This window comes from Oratosquilla oratoria, chromosome 4 (genome assembly GCF_046742065.1).
Source record: "Oratosquilla oratoria isolate Oo_2021 chromosome 4, ASM4674206v1, whole genome shotgun sequence".
Lineage (NCBI taxonomy): Eukaryota > Metazoa > Arthropoda > Malacostraca > Stomatopoda > Squillidae > Oratosquilla > Oratosquilla oratoria.
This window is the reverse complement of record NC_134780.1, coordinates 59,879,783-59,882,282: the sequence shown is the minus strand read 5'-3', so window position 1 is coordinate 59,882,282 and position 2,500 is coordinate 59,879,783. Positions and strand designations below refer to the sequence as shown.

General features: G+C 43.2%; 1 protein-coding gene across 2 annotated transcripts in view; it reads left to right on the top strand.

Moving 5' to 3' along the window:
• LOC143024879 (neuropeptide F receptor-like) overlaps nt 1-2,500 on the top strand; it is a 166,899-nt gene that overhangs the window by 141,069 nt on the left and 23,330 nt on the right. The gene's annotated exons all lie outside the window — the stretch shown is intronic.

The window sequence follows — 2,500 nt, the reverse complement described above, 5'->3', positions numbered from 1 at the left end:
AATCCCGCCCTCCTCTAAGACTCTCGGTATTAAATGTTACCAACCCCATCAGCCTGAGCGCATAGGATAAAGATGACGGCTTCGTCCACAGCGAAGCGCCTCCCTGTGTAGGCTTCTCACCTATTCAAGGTCAATTTTGTGACACTACAGGAAAACCCCACCGCTTCATAATGGAGACAGTATCTATTTGCAGTGTTAGCGAAGTCCCTGAGCGGGACTCGAATTCAAAACATATACACAAGCCAAACCGTGCGTATATTTTTTTTTTTTTTTGTGTGTGTGTGTGTGTGTGTGTGTGTGTGTGTGTGTGTGTGTGTGTGTGTGTGTGTGTGTGTGTGTGTGTGTGTGTGTGTGTGTGTGTGTGTGTGTGTGTGTGTGTGTGTGTGTGTGTGTGTGTGTGTGTGTGTGTGTGTGTGTGTGTGTGTGTGTGTGTGTGTGTGTGTGTGTGTGTGTGTGTGTGTGTGTGTGTGTGTGTGTGTGTGTGTGTGTGTGTATTCACCACGGATCTGCTGCAGCCTCTTGTCGAGATAGCCAGACACCATCCTACGGCAGCGAGCTCAGAGCTCATTATTAGCCGATCTCTGGGTAGGTCTGAGACCACTCACACATCACACACCGGGAATGCAAGGTCACAACTCCTTGACTAACATCCCGTACCTACTCGCTGCTAGGTGAACAGGGGCTACACGTGAAAGGAGACAAAACCAACTTATCTCCGCCCGGCCGGGGAATCGAACCCCGGTTCTCTGACTTGTGAGGCCAGTGCTTTACCATTCCGCCACCGAGCCGTGTGTGTGTGTGTGTGTGTGTGTGTGTGTGTGTGTGTGTGTGTGTGTGTGTGTGTGTGTGTGTGTGTGTGTGTGTGTGTGTGTGTGTGTGTGTGTGTGTGTGTGTGTGTGTGTGTGTGTGTGTGTGTGTGTGTGTGTGTGTGTGTGTGTGTGTGTGTGTGTGTGTGTGTGTGTGTGTGTGTGTGTGTGTGTGTGTGTGTGTGTGTGTGTGTGTGTGTGTGTGTGTGTGTGTGTGTGTGCAGCAAACCTTGTCCTGAACAAAATGATAATATTTTGGACTGCTTTTCTGGAATAAGGCTGATATTTGACTCTTATTGTTCTTGTCGCTGCCAGGTTAATTCAATTGGGCACAACTGGTGGAAAAACTGCAATATCAGCTGTTACATTAAATGTCTTTGCAAATAAAACGAAAACGCTGAACAAATATCCATGTTTCTGTTATATATGTTGGTGCTGCTTTTTCAGTTGAATATCACAACAGTTTCATTGCCATTGCTTTTATTCAATTCTTCAATAAATTATTTCCAATTGCGGATTACAAAAAAGTAATGTAAAAAACTATTTCCCAAAGCATAACCATCGTAATTATTGACCTTGATATGATACGAGAAGCATATAAGTGAATAATATATATATATAGATACAAATATATAATATATACAATATAAATATTTATATATTATACATATATATTATATTATATATATCACACAGTGCTGTGGTGATCAGCTCAAATCTTGGGCATCTCTGTATGTCGGTGTCTAAGTGGATTATTATATAAAATAAACATAAGTGCTAATGCTAACAACGCTACTAAGTTGTCTACAACGGATAGGGTTATCAGAAGTGTACCCTTTCCTCCGTCACACAAGTTAACATGTGCAGAGGTTTTCGACCCCAAGACAGGCAAACCCAAGTATGAGTGGCTCAAGAACCACTTCATCATGGAGGGGCGGATTGATGAGGCTGCCGCCCTCCGCATCATCAACGAAGGTGCAGCCCTCCTTCGACAGGAGAAGACTGTGATTGATATTGAAGCTCCAGTCACAGTATGCGGCGACATTCATGGACAGTTTTACGACCTTATGAAATTACATATATATATATATATATATATATATATATATATATATATATACAGTATGTATGTATACATACACATACATATACCAAAGGCTCTTTTTCCCCTAATAAGGGTAGTAGCCAAAAAAAAAAAAAGGCTTACAAACCACTCCCACCCATTCCATCCCTATCACACTTCGTTCCCCTCCACCCTCCTCCCTCCCTTATATCTTGGCACCTCCTGGATGACGGGTCATCCCTGCATCTTGTCCTCATTCTCACTCCTTCTACATCTGCCTTCCACACCTCTTTTTATCGTCTTTCTTCGCTCATTCTCTCCATGTGTCCAAACCATCCTAATACTTTTTCATCCTCTCTATCTCCCAACTCCCTTTCCATCCCCGTTCTCCTCCTCACCTCCTCATTTCTTACTCTATCCAGCCTACTAGTCCCTATCATACTTCTTAGACAACCTCATCTCAAACACATTCAAACTCCTCTCTTTCTCTCTTATATTCCAAGTCTCTGCCCCATACAGTGCTGTCGGCACAATCACTCCTTCATACAGTCTCCTCTTAGCCTCCATTCCCAAATGTCTATTTCTCATTAAACTTTTTAATCCGCCAAGGCATTCCCTCGCTTCTCTTAAT